Below are 16,678 nucleotides of genomic sequence, written 5' to 3'. Positions count from 1 at the left end.
GGATGGGACGCCTTATGGGCAATCATGGCCCGAATGAACCTCGGGCAAACGTTCATATCATGGGTCAAACTCCTCTATGCATCCCCAGAAGTCATGGTCAGGGTAAACGGTAGGTCCTCCAAACCATTCCCTCTAGGCCTAGGTACTAGGCAGGGTTGCCCATTATCCCCACTCCTCTTCCTCCTTGCCATTGAGCCACTAGCAATAGAACTCAGAGCAAATAATAACTGGTCCGGATTTACCTGGCCGGGGGGAGTTGAGGACGGACTCTTGCTCTATGCGGATGACCTCCTTGTGTACCTTAGCAACCCGAGGGCCTCATGCCCGACTGTCTCCCTTATCCTCAGGGAATACCAAAACTTTGCGGGCCTAAAGGTGAATGAGGCCAAAACCATTTACTTCCCGATTCAGGGCGGCGAGTCTGCGATCCCAGAGACCTGTCCATATCATGTCTGTATCAGAGAATTTAAATACCTGGGCATACGGCTCGACCCAACACTAGAAGGGTTCCTCCAACTCAACCTTCAGCCTGTAATTGAGCGGTTTCATAGAGATGTCTCCCACTGGCAATCACTCCCCCTATCCCTAATAGGTAGGGCCGCGCTATTCAAAATAATGACCCTCCCCAGACTCCTCTATGTTCTTCAAAATGCCCTGCTCACTATCCCCTGAGAAACTATCTCACTCATTGATAAGAATCTTCGCACACTGCTATGGGGGGAGAAACAACCCAGAATAGCCCTTCAAACACTCCAAAGATCGGTATGGGAGGGGGGCACCGGCCTACCCTGCATACGCACATATTATCTGGCGACACAGATAGGGGTGGTAAACGATTGGTTACACGCAGACCCCACACTACCACATATCCATATTGAAATGGAGACCATGTCCCCAATACCCCCACTACAGATCCTGTACGCCACCAACAACCAACTCCCGAAGCTACCAAAAATAAGGCACCATATCCACCGTGCCTGGCGGGATGCACACAAACTGGTTGGCTGGAAGGGGAGACCAACATTATCCCCACCCATTTGGCAGAACGCGCACCTCCCGGAAATAGTCAAGATGGGCTCTTTTGCACACTGGGGAGCGAAAGGGATAACTACATTAGCACACGTGATCCAAGGGGGTCGCCTCCTAAACTTTGAAACCATGCAAGAGCAATTTGGCTTGGCACCCATGGACCAGTTTCGACACGCGCAGCTGACCCATGCCATCCGCACTCAGTTCCCTGGCACAACAAGACCAATGTCCTCCCACAACGAATCCCCTCCAAGGTCACCTCTACCCTCTATCAGGCCCTCAACTCCTCCGGGGCCGCACAACTAGATAGGCTCAAAGAAAGGTGGGAAAGGGACTTGGGCGAACTGGAACCTGAAGATTGGATAGAGGCATTAATGTCCCCTAGAGAAATTGGGATAGAAACCAAGCTCAGACTAATACAACTGAGAATTCTCCACCGCTCCTATTATTCGCGCACTGACATGGCCAGATGGGGGGGATCCGAGGATGAGATATGCATCAGATGTAAAACCGAGCCGGCTACCTTCTACCATATGATCTGGGATTGTCGGGTGTTACAAGTCTTCTGGGGGTCTGTATTAACACGATCTCCACGGTCCTGGCGAAGCCAATTCCTAGGGATCCTAAAATGACACTCCTGGGCATCTGGGGAGAAGTGGACTTGACGAAATATGAAAAAAGAAATTTGGCGGTTGCGCTGGGGGCGGGTAAAAGACTCATAGCGGCCAACTGGGGCTCTGCAGACCCACTGTGCCCGAACCGATGGAGCAATGAACTGGACAGATGCGCTGCCTTAGAGCGCCGGATCTATAACGCACGGGGTTGTCCCAGTAAATTTGAGAAAATATGGGGTAAATGGCTCAATACTTGCTGAAACCCACCCTCTCCCATTCACCCCCTCCCTCCCTCTCCCCCCTCTTTCTCCCCTCCCACCCCTCCCCTCCTTACCCCCCCCTGATGTGAGGACTTGGTGGGCAAACTGGGTTACCAGCATTTCTTTGTCCCGCAACCGTTTCATGGCCCCTTGGCCCTGCAGTGCTCTTGCCGCTGTCGATATTGCCTTGTTTTTTCCTTTTCTGTCGAATGTCTGATTAATATTTTGTTGTTGCTGTGTTGTTTAAATGCAATAAACAGAGTTATTAAAAAATATATATATTATAGGCTTGGTACTTAAAATTTAGATTCAACTGCTTACCAACACTTGCAGTGATCAGACCTAAATTAGGATTCCAAAGGAGCTCAGAGCTAGGGTTTATGATATCACACCTCACTGGCAACGCATTAACCTGGGCTACTCCCCTAGTCAATTCGGGCGACGCCCTCCTGGATGACTACAATGGATTCGTGGAAGCCCTAAAGGCCATGGTTGATCGTCCTGAGCAGGTCTATAGTGCTCAAGAATGTCTACTTTATTTTAGACAAGGATCCCAGGATATGCTTACCTATGTCACCCATTTCAAACAACTTATGAAGGAAGCCGATTGGTCCCAAGAGGCAAGCTTCACCCTCTTTCGCAGAGGGTTGAATGAAGTAATAAAGGACGAGCTAGCCAGGGTAGCTCGCCCTAATTCCTTCCAAGCCCTCTTGGATCTTTCCCTGCAAATTGATTTTCGAATCCAGGAAAGAAAGGTGGAGAAAAATAAGTCGAAATCATCATTCCCAAAGACTGTCATCGATCATCCTTCTAGTCCTGAATCTGCAGTTTCTCCGACCTCAGAACCAGAACCTATGCAACTGGGGGCCTTCCGTGGACCCATTACCCCACAAGAAAACAAGAAACGATGCGCCGTATTCACTCTGGTCTCTGCATGTATTGCGCCTCCGATAAACACCTTGTGAGAGAGTGCCCTATTGCTCCTCACGGCTTTCGGGAAACGCCAGCTCCCGATCCTAGATGGGGCACAGTTTTGGGAGAATGATGTCTGCTCCACATCAATTCCTTCCTTGAACTCTCCGAGACATAATAACCTTGTGGTTCTACAGGCCTTTCTATCGCCTTCCAAGAAAGAATCCTACCCCATCCTGGCATTAGTGGATTGCGGAGCCAGGGGCATATTCATAGATCAGGATTGGGTCACAACTCATCGTATCCCATGTAAAACATGAGAGATTATGCAACCTGTCAAAGCAATCGATGGAAGACCCCTGTTTTCAGGACCCATAACCCTTCAAACCAAGGAGCTTCTTCTCTCCATAAACCACCATCAAGAAAAGGTTAAATTTGATGTTATAAGATACGCCCACTATCCAATGGTTTTAGGTATGCCTTGGTTACAGAAGCATAACCCCTACATAAATTGGGCAGCTGGCTCCTTGTTTTTTGGTTCGGAACATTGTATGTCCCATTGTTTGTCCCTGAACACCTTACCAAAAGCCTCTGAAGACTTCCCAAAGAATCTACAAATACCAGTCACCATCTCTAACATCATCCAGATTCCCAGGGCCTATCGCGTACTCAGATGTGTTTTCAACTGCCATAGTTCAAGCTCTACCACCCCACAGACCAGAAGATTGTGCCATCGATACTGAACCTTCAGCTGTAATTCCGTTTGGAAGAATGTTTATCTTGTCAGAACCTGAAAAGAGGGCCCTCCGGGAATACCTGGATACCAATCTGGAAATGGAACTATTCGTCCATCCAAGTCCCCAGTGGGCGCCTCCCTGTTTTTCGTTCCCAAGAAGGATTCCAAGGAGCTTAGACCATGTCTCGATTACCGTGGCCTTAATAAATGCACTCTTAAGGACCGTTATCCACTGCCTCTCATCTCAGACATCCTGGAAGCCGTCAGAGGCGCGGTCATCTTCACAAAACTAGATCTCAGGGGCGCCTACCATCTTATTCGTATAAAGGAAGGTGATGAATGGAAGACAGCCTTTAGAACACCCTTCGGCCATTTTGAGTTTTTAGTTATGCCCTTTGGACTTGCTAATGCCCCAGCAGTTTTCCAATGCTTCTGATATGCTGTTCCTCTTCGTCATTGTATATCTAGACGATATATTGATCTACTCCAAGGACCATTGAAAAGATGAAGAACGCGTAAAGGCAGTCTTACAACGTTTACGGGAACATAAACTCCTGGCCAAACCCAAGAAATGCCTCTTTCACATGTCCACTGTTCACTATCTCAGATTTGTTCTTAGCCAAAAAGGGATTGGAATGGATTCTTCGAAGGTTGACTCCATTCTATCTTGGCCTGTTCCCACTAGCGTTAAGCAAATTCAATCCTTCCTGGGGCTTGCTAACTTCTACAGAAAGTTTATTCCGGCATTTTTGGAAATTGTTCATCCAATTGTCATGTTGTTAAAAGGACACTCCCTTTGATTGGACCTCAGTCCAAGATTCTGCGTTTCAGCGATTAAAATCGGAGTTTACACGAGCCCCCATCCTTGCTCAACCTGACACAAACAAACCCTTCATTGTCGAAACTGATGCTTCCAACTACGCCATTGGGGCAGTCTTGAAACAAGAACTTGGAGACAAACTAGAACATCCCATTGCCTATCTCTCCCGCACCTTAACTCCCAGTGAAACCCATTATTCCATCCTGGAGAAGGAATTGTTAGCCATCCGTCAGGCCTTCACTGATTGGCGACATCTCCTTCTGGGAGCAAAACAACCAGTTCAAGTTTGCACAGACCATCGGAATCTCCAAGTATTACAATCCCTAGAATGCAGGAACAGTCGCCAAGCTCACTGGGCCTTCTTTTTTGCCCAATCCCAATTTGAAATCCATCACTTCCCTGGAACACATAACGTCATAGCCGATGCTTTATCCAGGCGTCCCTACTATGAGCCCCTTGAGGATCGGACCTTTCCTAAAATGTTTCCCCACACAATATTTGTTGCCCAAGCAATCACCCTCTTGGAGGATATTCAGATTCAAACCCAGTCCTCTGAACTATGGAAGGAGTTTAAAAGAACCAACCTATGGAGTCTCAAAACAAATGACGGATACCTGTTTAAGGACAATCGCTTGGTCATTCCCACTCCTGGATTGAGACAAAGAATCACAAGCCAATGGGCCTCATCACGACCTTGGCGGTAAGCCTTAAATCTGGCGGTAGCGCTATTACCGCCGGATTTAAGGGTCCGCCGAATCGGGGCCTCGGTGGATTTCAACCCAGCCCTGAGCTGGTGTGAAATCCACCGAGAATTTGCGCTCATACTGCCGGCGGAAAATCCGCCGGCAGTATGAGCGCGAAATTTCCCTATTGAGCCCAATAGGGAATGAGGCATTCCCGAATGGGCTCAATGGGGAATGGGGACTTCCAAGTCTGCCCAACTCGTGATCCTGCGCTATTAGCGCCGGGGGCTATGGCGGTCGCGCTAATAGCCCCCGCGGTAATACCACCGGCATTACCGCCGAGGCCGTGATGAGGCCCAATGTCATGATACTTTCCATTCAGGGCACCGTGGCACCAACACTCTCCTTCTAATACAAAGATAGTTTTGGTGGCCAAAGATGAAGGATGATATCAAGATCCATATCCAGACGTGTGCAGTCTGCAATCAGAGCAAACACGATAACAAGAAACCAGCAGGTCTCCTGCTTCAACCGGCGATACCAACAAGACCCTGGGAAATCATTGCCACGGATTTCATAGTGGAACTACCCTCTTCCAGGGGCTACACAACTATAATGGTTACCATTGATTTGTTCACTCATATGGCTAATATCCAAACTGCCATCCGCATCTGAGCTTGCTGGAATTTTCCTGGAACACATATTCCGGCTTCATGGGCTACCTTCCAAGATCATTTCTGATAGAGGGCCACCAATACATATCCCAGTTCTGGAAACAGCTATGTCGTATACTGGGAATCCAGCATGCCTGGTCTTTGGGATATCACCCACAGACCAATGGAGCTACTGAGCATGTTAACCAAACTTTAGAACAATATCTTTGTTGCTTTGCCACCAAGATCCAGGATGATAGGTCACACTTAATACCTGTGGCCGAATACGCATACAACAATTCAGACCATTCAGCTATCAAAACCAGTCCTTTTTTCTGTAGTCAAGGATTTCATCCTTCAGTCCTACAGTCCATTCTTCCACATCCAACCCCAGTTCCTACGGTTGATTCTTGGATTGAAACATTAATCAATGTACATAAGGAAGCTAAAGAAAACCTGGAAAAGGTTCGAAGAGACGTGAAACTTTATGCTGACTCCAAAAGAAGACCAGGACCTTCATATTCAATAGGCGATAAAGTCTGGTTATCCTCAAATCGCCTCCCATGTCAATTACGTCCAAATAAATTGGCACCCAGGTATTACGGTCCCTTTACTATAAAAGAAATCATCAATCCAGTGGCCTTTCGACTCCAACTACCTGAATCATGGAAAAGGATCCACGCAGTTTTCCATACTTCTCTGTTAAAGCCATATGTCCAACCCTCTCAGACTGCTCCAAGAGCTATGCCAGTGATTGTCAATGACCAACTCGAATATGAGGTCTCCAGAATATGTGATTCCAGGTACCGGCGTGGTCAGCTGCAGTACTTGGTTGAATGGAAAGGATATCCACCTAGTGAGCGAACCTGGGAACCCCTTTCAAACATGAATGCCCCCAGGTTAATTCAAAGATACCACCTTATCCATCCAGGCAAACCCAGAGGAACTGGGCTTCAGAGGAGGCATGCTGTCATGAACCGTCACCTGCGTCCCTTTTGGCCCTACTGGTCCCTGACCCATAGAGCTCTGAATGCAGTAACCCTCCCAACATGGCCGTCGTGTACAAAACGTAGCTTGCCAGCCTTTACATTCCGTGCTTCACACACTATTAAACAGACACCCCCCCGCGGCGCTGCACGTCTCAATGCTACTGTTCGCCGTAGCAGGACCTGTGCTGACGGATTTCGTTCGGGGCTATCCTCCTGAAATTCCCTGTTCCCGGTTCCTTGATTCCTCCTCCTTTCTTTACATCCTCTAAACTTACCCAACTTCCTGGATTTTCACCATGCTCAAGTCAATGCTTCTGTGCCTCTGTGCGCGGACATTGTTCCTTCCTGGTTCCATCCCGGATTGTCTGAACGAAGCACGCTGGAATCCGAAGAACCGCGCATAGCTCTATACAAATCCTGGACTGTGCGGAAGAAGTCACGAAAGATGGTAGCAAGCCAACAAGAAAAACAGGTGAGAAGGGGAGAGACTTGCGACAGGAATGGGCTTATGATGGGCACTCATATATCAACTGCATTGGCCTTGTCAAAGTTTCTTATACAAATCTTCGAAAAATTGCAATCAGTGATAGACCAAGGTTGCTCTCTCCTGGCTCTCTAGAATTTGAAAGTAGGATGCTTGTGCTCTCTTATATTATGTAAGGAGTAATTCAAACTAACTTATTTTAAAGATCTATGTGTAAATATTTGACATATTTTACTTTTGATCATTGTGAAATGTAAATGTAGTATTCTGTATTTTGTAATATGAAATTGTAAATACACATTTTACTTATGTTCTTATTTGTGTAAGGTACTTTGTGTACAGAAAATACATTAAAAAAATACAAAAAGAAGAAAATAAAACACCATAGTTTCACAGTTTTCATCCCATTCATTTTCCCACAGAGAAAAGTGACGCTTTTGAATAGTCGTACCACAAACATTGCTGGGCACATATGGACCAAATAAGAAACAACTTGGGCACAAAGTGTTGGCTTACATTTCTTGAATGGTGGTTTGGGGTGAATCCATATAGTAGTTTTTAAAACATGTGACAGAGAAGGGGGTTCCTCGTGCTCCTTAAAACCTGTATATCAGCCTTGGTGCTTTTTGCAGCAGAGAGGCGGATTGATACTAATAACTTTTGACTTGCTGGATGGATTTGGATGACATTTTCCAAACAGTTTGTCAAGAGCTCCGCTAAACTGCACATTCCGGGAATAATTTGTTAGAAAATGAAAATGTTATTAAGAAAACATAAAAACGCTGTTTTCAGCCTACTGCTCATAGAGAAAAAGTGTTGTTTTTAACACCCCTAGCGTGAAAACCGCTTGGCAGATTTGGACCAATGAAGGAACAGTGTGGACAAAAAACATTGATTTAATTTCCTTGACTGGTTTGGGGTAAATCCATCCTGTCCCTTTTAAAATATTTGACAGAGAACGTGGTGCCCCTTGCACCTTAAAATCTTTATATCGGTCTTGGTGCTTTGTAGCAGAGAGGCTGAGAGAGGCTAATAACTTTTGACTTGCTCGATGGTTTTGTAATACATTTTCTAAACGAAGGGTTTGTCAAGTTACGCCGCCCACGCCCCAAAATGGAAATTTTAAAAATGAAAATATTGGTATGAAAACATAAGAAGGCTGGTTTCAGCCTACTCCCATCTGTTTTCCCATAGAGCAAAAGTGCAGTTTTTGAACAGCCATAGTGTGACAACTGGTGGGCAGATTTGGACCAAACTTTGGAATGAACCCCCCCCCCCCAATGACCACAGAGTCTTATAACGTTCTCGACATCAGAAAAAGACTCAAAGCTCTTCTGTTCATCTTGGGGAACACTGATTGTTTTGAACGACAGCTCTTAGATGGCCTTTTCATAGGCTCTATATAAATACCAATAGCAATCCAATCAGGATAGATTTCGGGATCGGGAAAGAAGACAACATGTAAAGTTGGGGATTTGGGGTTGAGTTGGGGAGCCAGTTACAGGTTGAAATGTTCAGTTTATCAGGGGAAGACTGTGAATCTCACGAGATTACAGCGGCAGAGATGCGATCAGAAAACAATGTGCGTCAAACGAAGCGATCAGTGATAGGGGTAATGGGAGAGGGTTAGGGAAGAAAAATGCAATTGAGTGATGTGAGGGGACCTGAAAAAAAGAATGGGAACACATGTTGAGTGCCTGTGAGGAAATGTATGACTTTTTTTAATTCTGAGCAATTGTTCTTGTTATCGTGGGAATCAGAGAAGTGTCATTCTACCGCAGGAATATCTGTTATTGGAAAGTAATACTCTGAAATGATCACGGGAGTAAGGAGTTAGAAAAAAAGGTTTAACATCTACGGTGCCTAAATCTAATAGGCAGGGAGCAATGGGTGTTTGGTAACAGATTAATGGTGTGACAAAGCCAGTGCCCATGGCTAGTAGGCCCAAAAGAAAGATATTGGTGCAACACGTACAGAGGGCACGGCCGAAGGCCATAAATTGTGAGACCTCATGAAAATAGGCATGTTCGGTAAGGAACATTGGCTAATGTTAAGTGTAATAAAATAGAATATGTATTGACAGAGGTCATCAAAAATATTCTAACTTATTTAATCAGTAATGTCAGATTTGATGTAATTATTGAGCTCATCACTGATGTCCTTTATGATGTAATTAGTGATGTCACCAGTTATGTCATCTGTGATGTCATCATTGCGGTCATACGCTGCGTAACAGGGGGCGTATAGTTAAGGTAGACTTTCTCGATATGCGATTGCTGAATTTCAGGGGTTTTGTCACGTTAAATCTGATCACCTTGACTCTGAACATATATATATATATATATATATATATATATATATGTTTACGAAGCTGCAAGATTTAAGTCCACGCGATATCACTCAGCGGGCATGGTAAAGACTATGCATAAACATCACACCCACTACCATTCTTCTCTGCCACCTATCATCTATGGTCAGTCCAGGGCCATTTGGGATGAATTCATGAGGATGGAAGGCCAAAGGAGGGCATGTCTGTCCCCTTAAAGAAAATGTGGGGAATATTTTGACTAAACATAAGGTCATTTGTTTGGGATATGTGAACCCTTTCCAAACCATTGTCTGGATTGCGGACTGGCACACAGGCGTGGAGCAGAGACTATCCCTTCTTAAGACGCAGGAATGGCATTTATGGTGTGTGAATTAAAAGAAGGATTACATTTTAGGCATTGTTAAATCCGGATCTTTTTTTTACAAGCACGCCAGCAACCACGCAAACTAAGCTTACAATATGTAGTTCATTACCATGTTAACTGTGTTCACCTTTAGCGACAAATCACACTTATGTTTCAATCTGGAACATTTTCTGCTGGGGGGGAAAAAACAAGAGTTGGCCGCCTGCCGCCAAATCTGTTTTTAGCGTGCCTTCAAATCGGCCGTTTCTCGTATTCCTTGCTTCCCGGTGTGCGTCGCAGGTCGCGCGAGGCCACTGCAGGCGGATTAAGAGCTTTGCTTTGTTGTGAGAAACCATGCAAGTATAAAACACGGGCGGATTTATTCAATTTAACCAAGACACTCAAATGGGGGCAGTGCTTTTCTTTCGGTGGGGGGCTTATTCTTTGCCAAGCAAGCTATGCAAGTGATTTTAATCATAGTAACTAACACAGCTGGAAGTATTGCTTATCTTGGGGGAGGGAGGGGGGGAGGGAGGGGTGCTTGGGGTGGTAAGGCAACAGCCGTATGGACTGATGCAACCCTCATAACCCTGCCCTCTGAGCCGGCTGTGCTTTTTAAAAAGCGTCGAGGGTGCACGTTCCAAAGTACATTTCCAATAAAGTAACTAATTTTGGAGTAATTCAGAGCAGAATAAATCCTGGCTTTAATGCGCGGCGGCTGGACGCTGCGCCATTTTCCATTTCATGAAATCCGGCGAGGCGCGCGTTCAGAGGAGCACGCCGTAAATCCACGCTTCGGGAAAAGGCGCCTTATTGGTGGGGCGAGGGCAGGGGAGGATGGGAGCAATTTACACCTTCTCCGGCTACAGTCGATTCTCCGAATGGCATGGAGTTTCCATGAGTCAATGCGGGATCACGCACAATGTGTGCTGCCCTCCTGTAAATGGCTGGACGTTATCTGTGCTCATTAAGCAGAGCCCGGCTTACGTTTTACCAGCGTGGCAGAAGCTGCTCTAGACTATTACTCAAGTTATTCGTCACGTGACTGTTTCTTTCCTTTTGAGAAGATAATTGGTGTGATGGCCCTGGTTGGCAAGGTCCTGTTATGGTTAAGCTGAGGTCACAGTGGGCTCCTACCGCTGAGGATCACTGTGCTATGGTGTAAATCCCTTGAGCCCCAGTTGCTACATGAACATTTAAAACACAACAAGCTCGGGAGGATAGTTCAGGGGCAACGTGCTTGCCTTGGAAACAAGACAACACAGAGCAACACAGGTTCAATCCCCAGGTCGTGCTTAGATGCCCCTGGGTATTAAACACGTTATAAATAACCTATCATATCATATTAATGCAGGTGCAATATGTTGGATTGGCTCCTATGAACATAATGCCAATGAGCCCCTGCTCCTACCTGCACTGTGCACGTCCACTGTCAATTAAAATCAGCACCAAGCACCACAGCCATCAGTGTGCACCCAAATACAACATCATACTATTACCTCTAGAAGTTAGGTTTGTAAACAAATGCAATATAGCAGATGGGGCTACAGCATCTCACCCAGTGGGCCGCTGATGGTGATATGGCTTCACCCTGGGCCCTCCACCCGCACCTTCCTTTGAGGCAAAGAACCTTGGTGTCATATACGACTCCACCCTCTCCTTTTCCCTTAAAATCTCAGACATCTCTAAGACGTCAAACTATTAGCTACACCTCCTCAGAGGTATTCTCCCTTTTCTCACTTTCCCCCAGAAACTCACTGGGCCTCATTACACGGTAGGCGCTAAGGGATTACCGGCACCGGTAAGGTCACCGGTGCCGGTAAGCGCTTAGCACCCTACTACGAGGTCCCTCAGCGGGCCCCGCTGAGGGACTTCAGAGCTAATAACGGTACTATTATTAGCTTCTTCCCCATTGAGCCCTATGGGGGCTCAAATGGGAATGGGGAATAGTATTTGGAATGGGGACTTACCGGGTCCTCCAGGGTTGGAATGACCCGGTAAGTCCCCATACCGCCTACCCGGACCCGGTATGCGGCAAGGGAGTAGCCATGCTGCTAATAGCGGCATGGTTACTTCCTACCGTGTAATTTGGCCCACTGTCTCCAGAGCCCTGGTTCTCTCTAGACTTGACTACTGTAACAACCTCTTTATAAATCTGCCTGCCTCTACTCTTTGCCCTTTGCAACTAATCCAGAACAGGACTGCAAGGCTTGTCCTTGGCCTCAAACCGAGGGATCGTATCTCTCCAACCCTGAAATCTCTCCACATGCTCCCGGTGGCTGCAAGGATCAAGTTCAAGACCCACTGCATTGTCCACAAGGTTTTCTGGGGCTGAGGACCACACTACATCCAACCCTCTCTTCCTAAGCACCTTTCTTCTAAAGCCCTCCACTCATCCACCCCCAAATCTCTGAGGGTCATACACATCTCCAGTCAGAGAGTGTGAGGTAGATCTCTGTCCTAGGCTGGGGTTGTGAACAGGCACGTTATAAATGACTTATATAGAAGCATTTGCATCTCACTGACTGTGGTTTGTGCATGTTTATGAGGGCTTCTGCCTGTCACTGAAAGAAACTTGCTCATCTCATGGAAAGACGCTTGAGTAGAGAGGAGCTTGTATGCCTGTGCACCTCACTGAAACGAGCATGTGCATTTCCATTGAAAGGAGCATGTGCACCTTACTGAAAGGACCATGGGTACCTCACTGAAAGGAGCATGGGCACCTCACTGAAAGGAGCATGGGCACCTCCATTGAAAGGAGCATGCACACCCCAATGCAAGGAGCATGCACACCTCAGTGAAAGGAGCATAGGCATCTTACTGAAATGAGCATGTGAACATCACTGAAGGAGCATGGGCACCTCCATTGAAAGGAGCATGCACACCTCACTGAAAGGAGCATGCACGCCTCAGTGAAAGGAGCATAGGCATCTTACTGAAATGAGCATGTGAACATCACTGAAGGAGCATGGGCACCTCCATTGAAAGGAGCATGCACACCTCACTGAAAGGAGCCTGCCACCTCAATGAATGGAGCAGGTGCATTTCACTGAAAGGAGCATCTGGACCTCACTGAAAGGAGCATGGGCACCTCCATTGAAAGGAGCATGCACACCCCACTGCAAGGAGCATGCACACCTCAGTGAAAGGAGCATAGGCATCTTACTGAAATGAGCATGTGAACATCACTGAAGGAGCATGGGCACCTCCATTGAAAGGAGCATGCACACCTCACTGAAAGGAGCCTGCCACCTCAATGAATGGAGCATGTGCATTTCACTGAAAGGAGCATCTGGACCTCACTGAAAGGAGCATGGGCATCTCACTGAAAGGAGCATCTGCACCTCGCTGAAAGGATCATCTGCACCTCGCTGAAAGGTGCATGTGCATCTCACTGAAAGGAGTATGGGCATCTCACTGAAAGGAGCATGGGCACCTCACTCAAAGGAGCATGTGCATCTCACTAAAAGGAGAATACACATCTCACTGAAAGGAGCATATGTACCTCAGTGAAAGGAGCATAGGCATCTCCCTGAAAGGAGCATGCACATCTTCCTGAAAGGAGCATGTGTATTTCCATCAAAAGGAGCATGTGTATCTCCATCAAAAGGAGCATGGGCACCTCACTGAAAGAAGCATGTGCAACTCCCTGAATGTGCACCTCCCTGAAAGGAGCATGTGCATCTCCATCAAAAGGGCGTCACACGCTGACAGAAAAAAGTTTGCATCTCGCTGAAAAGAGCTTATGAATTTTACTCAAAGAAACTTTCCCTTTTCAGTGGGTTTACAATGTACACCTCGGCAGATGCGTTATGACTATGTGTGCAAAGTGCAGATCGCATGTTCGTGGCTCAGCAAGGCTACCACAGCTTTCACTCTTTCATGGTCAAAAACATCTATGTCCTTTATTTAGTGGGATTACGAATGATCACAACGGTTATCTTCGAACCTTTCAGCCTCATTTTAAATGGGAGAATATAAAATAATGGGGTCTGTCGAGGGTCGTGGCTCAGGCATCCGTAAATGTTGCATCTGTGAGCTGCACAGCTGGGGATTTATGGTGGCCCGGACCCACGAGCACCCATATGGGGAAGTCTGGTTCCGAGTCCAATTTTCAACAATATAAGAATACCATAATTCCGAGTATGGTTAGCAAAAAGTATGGATACTTTTATTGATAAAGGTTAAGGATCACAAAAAGCCAGCTGACACGTGTTTCGACCACCAGGTCATCATCAGGGCTGTTAATGTGATTGTACAACAGGTATACACCAATAATTTGCCACAGTTCATAATGATGATGATTACACACATCAATTAACCACCACCTGTAAAAAAAGATCCACATATTGTGAAACATCAGTACAATGGTGAAAAACGAATCAAATATAAGTGAGCCGCAGAAGCAAAAGCAGCACCCACGTGCAGTGGGCAAATGCACGCGGATGCGGTTGCATGATATAAGTGTGAAAGGAGGAAAATAGAAGCATAGAGGCAACATATCATAATGTTGATACCAACCACGTAGAAAAAATAAAATTATGAAAGATAAAAAATGTGCACAAACAAAAAGAAACGAATACGCACTATGTTATTTATCTGTTTAACCATATAATCCCCACAATATCAATTGCGATCTGTAATGCCGTCCAATCTTGCATTCAATATAGTATATCCAAGGATGAGTTCTAAGCATCCGCCCGGCTATTCCATAAGACCGAGTCTCAATACAGCACGATTCCATACACACTCAACGGCCAAGGCACATGAACTCGCACAACACCAATCAGATCCAACACGCAGCATGCATGCTCAATAAACAACAGTTGAATCTAAACAGGAGATTGTATACATCTTCCAAAATGAAACAGGTAACAACGCGAACCTGTGTATGCCTAATGACAAGTGCACCCACAATAATCTAACACAATACGGAAATAAACAAACACGAATATCGTACCTGTATCTTGCCTGTTGTTTATTGATCATGCAGGCTGCATGGTGATTAGTGTTGTGGGAGGTCGAGATACATCATTGTGCTCATGTGCCTTGGCCCTTTAGTAATCACGTTTCAAGTTAAATTGGAGCATAAAAGGGAGGCGTAATGCGTTTACGCTTCCATTTAAAATGCCGCGACATTTGAATCAATGGCGAATGTGAGGAGGGGTACGTAGCAGAGAAACGATTGGCGTACGAGGAATACGTTTCAACGTAATCTGCCACGGTTTCGCCCCTGGGCAGGGCCAGGTGGGGTCCTCACGAATCTACTGTTAAGCGCCGCCTGTAAAGCAGTCTTGAAGGCAGCATTTCCTTTGCCACAAGGCGGAGTGGAAAATGAAAGATTAGAAGCGAGTTTTCCTCGTTTTTACCCTTGCCCTGTCCCCTCCGCTTCGTGGACCTTTACCATTGCATGCAGGGTGCCCATCAGCATGTAAGTGCAAAGGTTGGCAGTCCACAGCATGCAGTTTGGATTTTCTATAAAATAGCCCCGTTTGACATGTTGTGAAAAACATCACCATTTAAAATTGTAATTGCGTCCCACTGGAAATATGGGCAGATCACTATTTCTTGTGAATTTGGGCATTTGATAACACTGTCTCTGAGAACCAATCGATAATGTCTGTTATATCTGAGAGCAACGTATTTCCTAACCAAAATTTAATTTCCTTCAGCACAGCTGTTCACCTGTAAAATCAAGGCCATTGACTGGCCAATTAAGTGATGGATGGGTTCCTGCGAGATCCCTCAAGGGGCCACACTTGATCGCAGGGGTAGCCACAAAAAGCCCGGGGTAGGGGAAGTGACGCATTCGACCTCGCCCCTAAGTGGCACAACAGTAAGTGATGGCATACAACCCCTTTGACCCCTCGACAAAACAGGAAGTGGCATCACATATCATTGTTCCTCTGTACACTAAGAAAGCTATGGTTACGATATCACTGCAATATGATATACATTTCATACAAGAATAGATGACAGAACCCAAAAGTCAAGGATCAACTGCATCTGGATAACAAAGAGCCAACTGCAAAAGGCTAGATGCCTTGGAATGCTAGCACAAAGACCAAGTGACCACAACATATTGAGGTTGACATGAGAGGGAAATCACCCAAAAAATCTATTGCCACCAATCAACCCTTAGAAGTAAACCACAGTGGAAATCGGCTGAAGATAAGGAAGGCTGACAGCTGTACAATAGCTAAAAAGAAATAACTAACAACTATCTCGATCAAATGAGCAATGGATCAACTGACACTTCTTATGATTCTCTTCTAAAGGCCTACAAAGTTGTCAACATAGGTATGAAACTTCCGCTTCTAAAACCAAGGGACCAATATAGTAAAACACTGGTAGAAAGAAGAAGGCAACTCAGACATAAACTAACTCATCTTAAAAAACTAAAGTCAAACGGCGGCAATGAAGAGAAACGGAGGCTAATTAAAACAAAAAAAACAGCAATATAAAAACTGTCTGATTTGCTTCAGGAAACAACGCAATCAGGAACGAAATAATGCTAAAAGCAATGGCAAACTCAACATCAAGAGACATGTGGGCCATCATAAACAATATCATAAACAATATAACTCTAAATCAACAGTCGCCTAAGCAGCGGAGTAAATAAAGCATGTTGGATAGAACATTATGCTGAGGTTTTTGATAGTTTGGTTGGAGCCAGTCTGGATGACAGTGAGAACATGCCATAGCAATGGGGATTGAGAGTGGAAGATGGCCGAATTGAAGAGATGATAAGGAAACTTAAAAACTCATCGGCAGCCGGGCCTGATGAGCTAACTAATCTAGTGCTAAAAACCGATCCGGGGGTATG

This window comes from Ambystoma mexicanum, chromosome 14 (genome assembly GCF_040938575.1).
Source record: "Ambystoma mexicanum isolate Mex_15411 chromosome 14, UKY_AmexF1_1, whole genome shotgun sequence".
Taxonomy (NCBI): Eukaryota; Metazoa; Chordata; class Amphibia; order Caudata; family Ambystomatidae; genus Ambystoma; species Ambystoma mexicanum.
Note: the sequence above shows the minus strand (reverse complement) of the source record.